Consider the following 13,230-nt stretch of genomic DNA (forward strand, 5'->3'; position numbering starts at 1 on the left):
ATTATTTGCAATTAGAAGTAAAAATAATTTACAATTCTCATATCAATTGTTTATATAGCAACTCTAAAGAGTTTGAAAACGTTTGTAAAGTTCTTATGCATTTTAAACACTCCACTGAGAAAACCAGACTTTGGCACTCATTTCCATTTTAATACCTATACTCCCAAAATACAACCTTACTGCAATGAGAATTACTGCCAGGTCAGTGAAAATGACATTTGGCTGTCTTTACAATGGTGGCATCGCAGGCATGAGAATAAATGCAATTGATGCCCTGCCCAGGTCTCTGTACCTGCTGGGGGTACCCACTCCCCAGCTGCTGAGCGTAGCACACAGTTTTCACTCATGACATTCTTGGGTCCTTGTTCTTGGTTGAGGTGATGCCTTGGAGGCAGGACGACCAGCAACACTCTGGGGAAGCTCCTGACCAAATAAGGGGATGCACAAGCCCTGTCCCCAGCCTCCAAGTCAGACATCACTGCAGTGCAGCTGACATGGACCAGATCCAAGGAGACCTGCCCTGAGACCACATTCTCACTCAGCTCCTGCTTCTCCATCCTGCTTCCCTCCCTCCTTGACAAGCGTTTCCTGAGAGCTTTCCCAGGCTGCATCACATGCCACTGACACCTGTCTCAGGCTCTGCTTCTAGCAAGCCCAACCTAAGTCAGTTGCCAGTAGCACAAATGAAACCCTCCAGCATCTTTTCAGAGGGTTGTCCCAGGAGCTACAAGCCCCAGGTGCCTTCCTCCTTGAAGGCACCTTAACCACCTTCCTGCCTTACTGAAGACCACCAGTCTGACATCATACAGCCCACAAGAGCCAGCAATAGCAAAACACGAACATCCAGAACAAACAGGGTTCCGACAACCAGACCTCGTGGAACAGCACAACAATTACTCTTCTTCCCCAGGATGAATAAGCAGGAGGCAGGGGCTGAGCCAAAAAGGCCTGTTGCATCATCAGAGCGATGTCCGGTTATGTGCAGCGGAGTCAGTGTGAACTTCTTAGGTAACTCTACCACTTACTAGCAGAGCAGACTAGAGCAAATATTGAATGGTTCTGGGCTTCAGTTTCTTCATCTGCAAAATGGGAATACCTGACAGAGCCTTTGTAAAGCACCTCTGAGGTAATACCATCAAGTGTGCTGTGAACTGGTCATGCTATGTGCATACTGGCTGTTGTGATGGAGATTTAGAACTAGCTACTTCTCCTGCTTGCTTGGAACATATATTAATTAATCATCATTAAATAAATAAGTCCCAGCCACCCCTCATCCTGAGCACAGTATTCAGAGCTCCCTGTGTGAGAAACGGCTCTGGGAAAAAGCAGGTGGGTCGTTGGGAGTGCTGTACTGGTGACTGTCCACCAGGAGCTCAGAATGTGACCCAATTACGGGCCTCACAAGGCTCTGGTAGCCCTTGACTACAGCTGTCTGGAGAAGGTTCCCCTCTCTCTGTCATTCTGTTTCTCTTTGTGTCTCCCTCACTCTCTCTGAGACAAAGGGAAGATTTCCAATGTAAATTTCCTGTAATCTACTCAGTGTATAGACTGATCTCAAATACAACCTCAAGTTGGGTGAAAAATTCAGGCAGCCATTTTCATGTCATGTAGTAGCTGACAAACTGGCCGAAACTAAATTTTATTAACATAGATGAAGAATCCTTTATTCCACCCTGATTCTTTGCATCTGGACCATTCCTGAAGTCATGCCAAACCCTCCAGCACCTGGCCGTGTCCAACCTCACCAGCATCTTCTCCCCTCCTGCCCTCAGACCCATGCCTATGCCATCCTCCCCATGGGCATGTGCCCTGTTCCTTCCTCCCTGCAATGGCTTCCCTTCTCCATCAGCCCAGTTCAGACCTCTCCTTCTCCAGGAAGTCTTCCCTAACCATTTCCCATCCCTAGCATTTCTGCCCAGGCCATGCCAGCCAGAGCTGGTGCATACACCTTGTCATAAAGTTCTTTGTCTCATGTGCAGGTGTCTTCTCTTCCTACACTGGACTAAAAGCTGCTCCAAAACAGAGCCTATGCCTGCTCCTTCTCGTGGATTTCCCAGAGCCTCTGTGATGCCTGGCACCTGGTGATTAATAACATTCTCAGATGGATTAATAGATTGGTTCCTGTGATTGCACTTAGTTTAACTCATTGTTAAACGGCCTCTATGAGAATTTACTGTTCTGAATAGGGGGTCAACCTAGCAGGAAACTTAGAATTGTACAAACTGTTTGTGGACCCAAATAAAAAAAAATGCACATCTCTCTTTTTTCTAGAGGAGTCCTCCTCTCCTACACAGCAATCAAGTCAAGGGAGTGACTGTTTCATGAGCCAGTAGGAACATTCTCCTCTTAGAGGGCAGAGCCAGGGTTCAAACTACCCTCCTTCAACTCAATGCCTTACATTCCTGGGTTCAGCCCCACCCTGAGGGAGGAACCCTCCAGAAGAAGAACGAAAAGCCGATCCCATCCAGGTCATGTTATTTTCCCCTAACGGGGAAATCCACCCACTTCCCAGGAACATTGTTAAGCCACAGAACTAAAAAAGCAAAATTCATACTCACAAGCACCGATGCCTTAGTCTTAAATTTCAGGACACCAGTTTTTCTGCAAATCTGCTCATTTCCTGCAAAGAGAAGAAAGGGACAGAGAATCATATTAGCATCTGCTCTGGGTATCCTCAGCGGTTTCCTGGCTGACCTCAGGCTTCTGAACCTTCTCTGTGTTCTCATTCCCCGCAGTGCTTTCCCCTCCCTCGGCACACCGCGTGCTAGTTGGGTGGGCGCCCCTCGCTCCTCGCAGGATCCCACCCCTCCAGGCCCATGGGCTTGGCCCACGCTGCCTCCCTCTCCCTCCCCGGCGCTGTGCCAGTCTCAGATTGACCACTGCCTCCAATTCCCTGAAGGCGCCCTGGCTTCTTCCCACTCCGGAGTGAGGCCTCCACTTCTGTAGCATGGGGTTGCCTAGCAACCCTGCGCGTGCAGCTCGGAAGGCCTTCCTAAATTGGACCTCACTGCACAGGGCATCTCCTTGTACAGCTGCCTGCATCTTAACAATCTGGCTCTGAATAATAACACAATGGTAATTGCATTCATGGACCCCAAACTACATTTAAATAATGTTCAAGAGCTGACACAAACCAACAAAGGCCAGAAAATGCATCGTGGAGGTTGACTGTAAGGCCAGGCAGGAACGTTTGGGGGGAGAGAGAGTTGACACCAAAGACTTGAGTTAATGACAACGCTAACCTGAACTGTGAATTCTCCTGCATTTCGCCTGAGTGTGTCACCGCTGTAATGCGTTGTAATGTGAGTCTGGGCAATTAATGCCCAGAGGCAGTGATGTTTCAAGACAGGATGCCCTTTAGTTCTGCTGATGCATACGTGGATATTTGGAGGGAGTAGGGAAGTAGGAAGATCCTTAGACAGGAAGAGAGACTACTCGTGAGTGACTTTACTTGGCTTTTACAATCGTGGCTAAATACATTTTCGAAGGTGGGGGAAAGAACTGACCAAGCAAGAGGACAAAGCATTTGCTACCTCAGCGAGGGACAAATTCGACATGACTGATGCACTTCAGGATAAGAAGTGAAGGCAAAGAGGCCTTGACACTGGCTGAAGCACAGACTGAGCAGCTTAGCTCGGAATGGGGAAAGGCAGTGGGTGCGAGAGGCCAGCTTCGATCTGTGTCCCTGGCAGAGGGTACTGTGCAGCTCTGCTTGAGGGAGGGGGGTCTCAGCACGCGGGCAGTGGCAAGCTGGCAAGCTGTTCCTTGTGGAGCTACAGCAGCGAGGGCCGGCAGATCAGCCCACAGCATTTGAAAGCTGGAAGCACTTTTTTTTTTTTAAAGCTCAATCCTCCTGCAAGGCTCTGGGGCAGATATCTGTACATCCACATTCATAGCAGCATTGTTCACAACAGCCAAAAGGCGGAGGCAACCCAAATGTCCATTGGGAGAGGAATGGATAAACAAACATGGTATATACATACAGCAGAATTTTATTTAGCCTTAAAGTGGAAGGGAATTCAGATACACACTACAGCATGGATGAACCTCCAGAACATCATGCTAAGTGAAATAAGCCAGTCACAAAAGACAAATACTGTATGATTCCACTTATATGAGTTACCTAGAGAAGTCAAATCCATAAAGACAGGAAGTAAAATGGCAGTTGCCAGGGGCTGGGTGGGGAGAGGAGAATGAGTAGTTATTGCTTAATGGGGACAGAGTTTCGTTTGAGAAGATGAAGAAGTTCTAGGATGGATGGTGGTAATGATTGCACAACAGTGTGAATGCACTTAATGTCAGTGAATTACACACTTAACAGATGGTTAAAATAAAAATCCCCCTGCAACAATAGCACAGCATACACCTCCACACTGTTTCTCTGGAAGACTTCTGTCCATCTTCATGTTAGAAGTCAGAGTGACCTGTGTCATTCACAAGCTGACAAGGAGACTCACTAGGACCCAAGGATGTATATACTGAACAGTGTGATGGCCAGGAAGCCTGTATTGGTATGTTCTCACACTGCTCATAAAGACAGACCCGAGACTGGGTAATTTATAAAGGAGAGAGGTTTAACTGACTCACAGTGCTGCATGGCTGGAGAGGCCTCAGGAAACTTACAATCGTGGTGGAAGGGGAAGCAAACATGTCCTTCTTCACATAGTGGCAGCAAGGAGAAGTGTAGAGCAAAGAGGAGGAAAAGCCCCTTATAAAACCATCAGATCTCATGAGAACTCACCTGCCACCACAAGAATGATATGGGGGAAATCAGCCCCATAGTTCAATTATCTCCCACTGGGTCCCTCCCAAAGAACATGGAAATTATGGGGGTTACAATTCAAGATGAGATTTCAGTGGGGAAAGCCAAATTATATCAGAGCCCATGGCTCATAAGCATGATGTTTGTGCAATGTGGCTTCAGACAGAGGGGTCTGAGCACTGAGAGACATGATTCTCCTGTTCCTGCCTCTTGAAGTCAAACCATCATCACCTTCCAGAGCTCAGCCTCCTTCCACTTAACCAGACCTATCCCTGTGTCCCCTGCCTGCTCTCTCCACCAGGAACCTGGACTCCTATGACACTCTCATTGTTACCCTTTGTTCACTTCATGCCCCCGGTCTAGAAAGCCCCTTCCTATGCCCAGCATCTGACCTAATCTTACTCTTTATACTGGGTCCACATCAAAGTCCACCTCCCTCATTAAGCCTCCAGATCCCTCCCACTTGTACTTTCTCTAAATGCCGCAGCCGGTAATCAGTCACTTGCTTACGTACCATCTTATGTTCCTGTCTGAAAATCTGGCCTCTCCTAATAAGTCCCTGAAATGAACCCTGAGCAACGATTATTGCTAACATTTTTTGTCTACCACAGGCTCTACCTCAGGGCTGAGTACACCATGGCTGCCGGATTGCCTTGCCTCCTTTCTCAGGGAATTCTAACCATAGCTCCCCTGCCCAGGGCACAAAGCATGACTGCTGGCTGCAGAGCCCTGGAGCTAAATATTCCAGGCAGATGTTCAGTTTCTTCCAGTCACTTAGAGGTATAACTCAATATGTGCAATAAACAATTGAGCATTTACAGATTTTATTAATTCGGAAAGGTCATTAGAGCTAACAGCTTCTCCAAGTGAGAGTGAATAAATAGCACGGGTAATTTTTTTCTATGTCCTGGATTTTTTTTCTTGGATTGTACTTTAAGCTTCAAAAAATAATGTTAAAATTAAAAAAGAAGAAAAACTTCAGGCCTGGGAGATAGGAGGAGACTGACAGCAGCTCTGAATAAGCCTCATCCCTCTGTCTTCCCATCTGCAAAACAAGGGAGTAGTCTCAGAGGTTCTTCCAACTTAGAAAAAGAAAATTATGATTCGATTTTAAGAATATGAAATTAGCTAGTGACCTTCCAAGTTAGCAGTGACTGCCTCTCCCCCACCCAACCTTTCAGGTGCCCCTCACCTCTGGACAGATACAGCACGAGTTCACGCCTCTGCAGCCAGAACAAGGTTCTTAATCATTTCAGGTGCCTTCCCAGGCCCTGACCTGGGTGCTCTCAAACCCGACTACGTGGCTTGCCTTGCTCTCATTAGATCATTAAGGAATACTCAAGACTAATGACTTGTTTTCTTCAATCTCCAAAAATGGCTGGAAAAGGGCAGGAGGGCATCATCCAAGCTCTGTCTCTCCAGTCTCTGGCTCGGTGACCAGCCGGTGCTGTCTGTCAGGGGCTGGCCTCTGCGAGACAGATGCTCCTGGCTCTTCCCGAAGGTGAGAAACAGAAGCAGCATTCAGGGAGTAGAGTGGAGGGGCTCTGGCTCAAGCCTGCTGTTGTGGGGAAGAAACGCACCCTGGCCAGAGGGTTGTGGGCCAAGGCTTTTCCCGACATCCCTTTCTCTCCCTGTCATCAATCCTTCTCTCTGCCTTGGGTGTGGGAAGACTCTGGGAAGGTAGGAGTGCAGTATCTGTCTGTGAATGTGTGGCCACAAACACTCATGCCCCTACACTCATCTTCCACCTGCTGGAAGATGAGCACATGGCCGCCTTGAAGTGAGTGGCTGTGGCTGAGAGGACGGCCAGGTCATGGGCCCTGTGGCAGAGTCTGTAGCTCCCAGGAGGCCATAATGCCTGGTGGTTCAGAGCCAGCCTTGCCCTGCCATTGACCAGCTGTGTGACATTGGGTGAGTGACTTAACTTCTCTCTGCATCAGATTTTTACCAGCAAAAGAGGCATAATAATGCAACCTACTTCCTACTTCACAAGGTTGAAGCAATAATTAAGTAAGAGAACAAGGAGAGACACTTGGTGCAGGACCTCATCTGGGGCCAGCAAGGCTGGCTTTTCCCTGGGAGGTGAGCTACATGGTGGCAGGTAAGGACACTGAGCACTAAGCTTGCTGTTCAGTCCTCAGTGCCTCGCATGGGGCTGGCACATACACGAGAGCTGACCGCGTTCCTGGGGAAAGTATTTCTGGGGCTAGCAGGAGCCCAGCGCTTGGTGAGAAGAGGCCTGCTGTGCTGAGCTTTCAGAGCAGGCGGGCCAGCCTCCATCCTGAGAGGCCTCCCTAGGTCAGCAGAGAGTCTGCAGTGACGGGGAGGCAGTAGATGCTCCACCCAGGATCCTTCAGAGGCTCTCTGTGATGAGTTGCGGTTTGCTTTATCACCAATATTAACATCAACCACCCTGGGAAGGCAAAACGGTGTAGCCACTGTGGAAGACGGTTTGGCAGTTCTCTACGAAGCTAAACGCAAGCTTACATAGACTTCAGCAGTCACACTCTCAGGCATTTACCAAGCAATCCGAAAACTTATATCCCCACGAACACCTGCATACAAATGTTTATAGCAGCTTTATTCTTAATTGCCAATGACCAGAAGGAACCAGGCTGTCCTTCAGTAGCTGAGTGGATAAATAAATGGTGGAACATCCAGACAACAGAATATAATTCAGCAATAAAAAGAAAGGAGCTATCAAGCCACAGAAAGACATGGAGGAAACTTAAACTCATATTACTAAAGAACATGAAAGCAAGTGAAAGAAGGCACTTCAAAAGGCTACATACCGTCTGATTCCAACTATATGACATTCTGGGAAAGGCACAAGTATGGCAACAGTAAAAAGATCAGTGGTTGCCAGGGGTAGGGGGAGGAAGGGATGAATAGACAGAGCACAGAGGATTTTGAAGGCAGTGGAACTATTCTGCATGACACTGTAAAGGTGCAGAGATGACATTATGCATTTGTCAAAACCCATAAAATGGTACAATACGGAGAGTGAACTCTAGTGTAAACGGTAGATGATGGACTTTCATTTTTTATTTTTTGAGATGGAGTCTTGCTTTGTCACCCAGGCTGGAGTGCAATAGCGCAATACCAGCTCACTGCAACCTCTATCTTCTGGGTTCAAGCAATTCTCCTGCCTCAGCCTCCTAAGTAGCTAGGACTATAGGCATGCACTACCACACCTGGCTAATTTTTGTATTTTTAGTAGAGACGGGGTTTCACCATATTGGCCAGGCTGGTCATGAACTCCTGACCTCACGTGATCCGCCTTGGCCTCCCAAAGTGCTGGGATTACAGGTGGGAGCCACTGCACCCAGTGGATGATGGACTTTAGTTCATAACAATATATCAATGTTGCTTCATTGATTATGTGCCACATTAGTGCCAGGTGGCAATCATAGGAGAAACAGGGTGAGGAACAGTACTGCAAAGGGATATGTTGTAAGGACTCTTTGTACTTTCTGCTCAATTTCTCTATAAAGTTAAAACTGCTCTAAAAAGCAAAGTTTCTTAATTAAAAAAAAAAAAATCAACCATTTTAAAACACAATGCTCAGGGCCAATCAGTACAGGGTATCACCAAGTCCCCACTGGACTCCCAGGACCCATGCTGGGGACTTGGAGGAAGACTGTGAGACCTGTGTCATCCTTCCAACTTGAAGTGTAATGGTGTCTGGCCAAAATGTTAGAGACAGTGTGAGAAAGTCGAGTGGCGAGGCCAGTAGGGCCTCCAGCTGGTGGTGCAAACAGGGCTGGGCACCCCACCCCAACAACCTGGATGCCTCTGGCAATTGGGCAGTGATTCTAGTCTTAATTCTCTCTTTCTGAGCATCCACCCCTGGCCAGGCACACCCTCCCTGACTTCCAGAAGTGGGGTCTATAATAGATTTAGTTCCCTCCTTGCAGGCCTAGAAGCTAGACTCTGCCCAGCCTTTTCCTATCCCCTACACTCCCAACACCAGACATAGTAGGTGTTCAATAAACAAGTATTGAATTAAATAGTAATTATTTGCATGGCTCTTGCTCCCCTATCAAACAAATCTGATTATACGTCCCTTACCCAACCTCCCAACAGGGTGCTTGATGAACAAAATGAATAGCAGAATTCAGGTAGAAGGAACAGGCCAGAGGAGAGACCTTGTGTTTGTAATAGGGACACTTAGCGCAGCTGTGAGAGGGTATCTCAGAGGCAGCTCCTCTGGCTGTACCTGCTCTGCTCTGCTCTCCTCCCCAGCAGGAGGGACACTCACCAGCTCCTGCAGGGAACAGCAGTGGAGAGGCCAGGATCCACTGAAATGAGGTGGCAGGTGTATGGGTCATCTCTGAGCATCCTGCCTCATCAGCATGGAGACGGAAGCAGAACGAAGCCCCTTTATCTAGGGACCCATCATGGGAGTGCCTCTGGGAAGCCCAGCAAGCATTTATGGAGGGTCAGGTGGTGTCTACTCCATGCCACCTAGCCAGCAGGATATGAAGCCATGGTGTGATTCAGAGAGATTCAGTGAGGGTGTGTCTGTGTGGCTGGGAGAATGGAATCCTCCTTCAGTTATTGCTCTGGGGTGACAGCCCCTTAGAAGTCCACATTTCTGTGACCTTGGCCTAGAATCTTAAAATAGCCCTGAGAAAGAGGGAGGGCTGAGTCCAGAGCCAAGGCCAACAGTGGGGCCTGGGCCAGGGGAGGGGAGGGCAGATGGGCCTGCCCAAGGAACAAAGGCCTCATCTCCCTCCTCTGGCTGCCCAATCTGGGCCCTCTGCTCACTCACAAACACTATTTTTTCTAGACTCAGGGAAGTATTCCTGGGGCTGGGCGAATGTGAGCAAGGGCTGCCAGCAGACAGCTACTGAGAAGGTGATGCTGGCCAGCCCCACCTCCCATCCCCCACTTCCTTCTCCTTCCCCACCCCACCCCCTGACCAGACAGCCAGGGTCTCTCATATCAGCTTATAAGTCATCCTGCAGCTCTCTGTCCATTGCAGGAGAAATCTGAAGTGAAATCCATGCAACCATGCTGAGTGGTGATACTGGGTGGGGTTGTCTAAAATCTAGAAAGGGGCTAAAGAAGGACTCTATTTTCTTAGCTGGGGGAGGAGTGCTTAGGTCAGTGAACCCTACTGAGAACTAAGCGCAGCAAGGTGATCATGCCCAGTGAGCTCAGGAGATCATTAGAGAGGGCTCCTGGGGGCAGCAGAGTAAGCAGAGGCTTGAGGGATGGGGAGGATTTCCTTGAGAGATAGGGGTGAAGGGCACTCTAGAAAGGGGAGACTCTTAGCAATGCTGCAGAGGCAGGAACAGGCCCAGCATCACCAGGGCAGCAAGTCACCAGGTCTGGCTGGAACGGATGGCATGTGCGGAGAGGACCAGGAAATGCTGCCAGGAGGGCAGCTGAGGAACCCTAAACACCTGCCAGCTGACTCTGGGCTTGAGTCTTTGGATAGCTGCAGGGAATGGAGAACAGGGGAGGGTGAGAGGGGGCTGAAGTGCAGCATTTTGTTCAGGGCCTGCAGAGACACATCTGGGAGGGGGCAGAGGGACTGGCTCAGGCTGAAGTCATCCCCATCCCTGCTTCCCCTTGGCTACTCCCAATTTTGCCAGCTCTGGGAAATCCAGCCAACTAAGCATCCGTGGCCCAAAAATGTAATCTCTGCACACCAGACTCTGATTTGGAGAAATGTGGGAGTGAGTTTCTAGGAGCTAAAGCCCCAGCAAACATACTATGGTAGAGGTCCTCTTAGCTGACTGGACTAGTTAGCTAACTGGAAGATTTTAACCTTTAATATATACTTGTATATTCATTCACCAAACTTTCGATGTAACATTAAGGTATTTTAACTTTCTATCTTTTGGTAAATTGTTTCTATTTTTATTTCTAACATAAATCATACTCATATGGTAATAGGGTTTGACTGTGTCCCCTCCCAAATTTCATCTTGAACTGTAGCTCCCATAATCTCCACATGCCGTGGGGGGACCTGGTGGGAGGCAATTGAACCTGGGGGTGGATTTCCCCTGCTGCTGCTCTCATGATAGTGAATACGTCTCATGAGATCTGATGGTTTTATAAACGGGGGTTCCCCTGTACGCGTTCTCTTATCTGCTGCCATGTATGACATTACTCTGCCTTCTGCCATGATTGTGGGGCCTCCCCAGCCATGTGGAACTGTGAGTCCATTAAACCTTTTTCTTTATAAATTCCAAGTCTTGGATATATCTTTACTAGCAGTGTGAGAACAGACTAATACATATGGCAATTGCCTACAATTCTTAGTTTCAGGGATTTTTTTCCAGTTGAATGACAAATTAAATATGTTTACAAAATAATTTCAGTGTAGAAAGTCTCTCTAGATTTTTTTAATATTTCCCCAACCTTCCGTAGTTGTTTCACCCACACCTAACTCAACAGCATTTAAAAAAATGTCTCGAAATGACTCAAAAATGTTTCTGTGAGTCTTTCCAAAGCTTCAACTTAGTTTTCATAGAAATACTTTCTTCTTTTCTTTGCAACAGTATTTAATTGGCTTGTATAATGTTTAATTAAATTGCGTAATTACAATAGCAAGGTCCACTGGCATAAACAGGTTTGGGAACAAAGCCCAGCTGCCTCCAGGAAAGCATTTTGCTCAGCTGGTGGGAGCAGGCATGGTGGACATTTTGGACAGAAGCCTTCCTGTCCCAAGTGTTTCTCTAGCTGTGAGTATCAGTCAGAGGGAATGGGGAAAGCTGGTAAATTTGGCGAGACAGTTAATTGCAGTTTAAGGGCCCCCCTTATCCAGAGCTAGGAGGGTTACTTCTCCAGAGACTAAAGACCTGATGCTGGCATGCCCACTTTGGTCCCCTGGAGCTGCTGCTTCCCTAGTCCACCCTGTGAGGAGTGGGCTGTACCTCTCCAGATACAGTTCCCTTCCCTGCATCCCCGCCTAAGACTTCCTCCCATTGCAGCTACCTAGGAAGGATTTGGCAAACTAACTTTACAGCTTTAGTAGCAGACAATAGCCAAAGGCACCACTCTCCTAGAGGTGACAGAAACTTCTTACAGAGGTGAATTTCTAATGATGTAATTTCAAGCATCTGCAGTAGGTTGCTTGGGGAAGGATTTGGGGGTCAGAGCCACGTCAAGGAATCTCTCAATCACACCATCTTCCTGAGCCTAGATTTATGTCCAATTGTGTCACAGCTGTGCACATGTCCCCCTAAGAAAACATGGCCGTGGACCCAACTCTCATTCTTCACGTTACAAAATCCTTTATGTTGTGTGGGATGCTCTCCTCTTTTAAATTCCCTTCTGAAACTTTTTTTTTTCTAGACCCAGCCCGATGGGTCACATACAGCAAAAGTGAACATTTAACCCAAATGTCATCAAACCAACCAACCAACCAATCATAAGTACAGTGTTAGCAGGCATCTGCAACTCATGAAGAGAAGAAGGAAAATGCCCTTCAGAAGAACATATTTGTAGTGAACATTTGCCATTTTGAACCATCCACCATCCATTCAGCCTTCCTCTTGGTAAGAGAAAGCTAACTTCCTTTCAGATTACTACCTGCTCCCCACAGCCGATGTGTTTCAGGGGTGGGTCATGGTTGAGCTAAGCCAATCAGCTCAGCTCTCTTCCCTGGCCATGGTAACTAGACCAAATTCTGTCACATAAGATGCAAGGAGTTGTTTGCTGGGGACTTCCAGGGAAGATGGTTCATCATTGGAGATGTGGAAGGTGCATGCAAGGCCTGGAGCTGCTATAGCTGTTTTGTTACCATAAGAAGTCTGGTGAGCAGTGCTGAGCTGAAAATGGAACCAGCGACCAGATCAAACCGCTCCTGAAGATCATCCTGCCTCTAAACTTTCATTTACCTAAGCCAATACATTATTTTTATTGTTTTTAATTGGCTAACTTTTAAAAATAAAACTGATAAATATACATGGTTTAAAAAAATCTAAAATAATAAAAGCCCAGCAATGAAAAATAGCAGCCCCTGCTCCAGCCCTCTCCACACTGAGTCCCAATTCCCAGAGATAACAGCTCTTGATTTTCTCCTGTTCTTCACTGACATATTTCTTTTTTTTTTAAATTTTTTATTGCATTTTAGGTTTTAGGGTACATGTGCAGAACATGCAAGACAGTTGCATAGGTACACACATGGCAGTGTGTTTTGCTTCCTTTCTCCCCTTCACCCACATTTGGTATTTCTCCCCAGGCTATCCCTCCCCAGCTCCCACCCCCCGCTGGCCCTCCCCGTTTCCCCCCAATAGACCCCAGTGTTTAGTACTCCCCTCCCTGTGTCCATGTGTTCTCATTTTTCATCACCCGCCTATGAGTGAGAATATGCAGTATTTCATTTTCTGTTCTTGTGTCAGTTTGCTGAGAATGATGTTCTCCAGATTCATCCATGTCCCTACAAATGACACGAACTCATCATTTCTGATTGCTGCATAATATTCCATGGTGTATATGTACCACATTTT

The 13,230-nt window shown here is 47.4% G+C and overlaps 1 protein-coding gene across 22 annotated transcripts in view; it reads right to left on the reverse strand.

Moving 5' to 3' along the window:
• ZBTB7C (zinc finger and BTB domain containing 7C) overlaps positions 1-13,230 on the reverse strand; it is a 388,369-nt gene that overhangs the window by 150,918 nt on the left and 224,221 nt on the right. For all 22 annotated transcript variants that reach the window (XM_035270999.3, XM_054244168.2, XM_035270993.3 and 19 more), the window contains one exon: positions 2,559-2,620. The gene's annotated coding sequence lies outside the window, so the exon portion shown is untranslated. The remainder of the gene's footprint in view (positions 1-2,558; positions 2,621-13,230) is intronic.

This window comes from Callithrix jacchus, chromosome 13, assembly GCF_049354715.1.
Source record: "Callithrix jacchus isolate 240 chromosome 13, calJac240_pri, whole genome shotgun sequence".
Taxonomy (NCBI): domain Eukaryota; kingdom Metazoa; phylum Chordata; class Mammalia; order Primates; family Cebidae; genus Callithrix; species Callithrix jacchus.